The 328-nt window shown below is 55.2% G+C and overlaps 1 protein-coding gene across 2 annotated transcripts in view; it reads left to right on the top strand.

Moving 5' to 3' along the window:
* Window positions 1–328, top strand: part of RCN3 (reticulocalbin 3) — a 15,732-nt gene that overhangs the window by 14,728 nt on the left and 676 nt on the right. The gene's annotated exons all lie outside the window — the stretch shown is intronic.

Below are 328 nucleotides of genomic sequence, written 5' to 3'. Positions count from 1 at the left end.
AAAAAAAATTAGCCAGGTGTGGTGGCACAGGCCTGTAATCCCAGCTATTCAGGAGGCAGAGGCAGGAGAATTGCTTACACCTGGAAGGCGGAGGGTGCGGTGAGCTGAGATGGCGCCATTGCACTTCAGTCTGGGTGACAAAGTGAGACTTTGCCTCAAAAAAAAAAAGAGACACAGACACAGAGGAAAAGAGAGAGGACAGAGACCCAGAGAGGGGGGAACAGAGACCCAGAGAGGGGGGAACAGAGACCCAGAGAGCGGGGAACAGACCCAGTGAGAGAGGGGGCAGAGACCCAGAGAGGTGGGAACAGACCCAGAGAGAGAGGGG

This window comes from Sapajus apella, unplaced genomic scaffold, assembly GCF_009761245.1.
Source record: "Sapajus apella isolate SASKATOON/1434 unplaced genomic scaffold, GSC_monkey_1.0 scaffold144, whole genome shotgun sequence".
NCBI lineage: Eukaryota > Metazoa > Chordata > Mammalia > Primates > Cebidae > Sapajus > Sapajus apella.
This window is presented reverse-complemented; position numbering and strand designations above follow the sequence as displayed.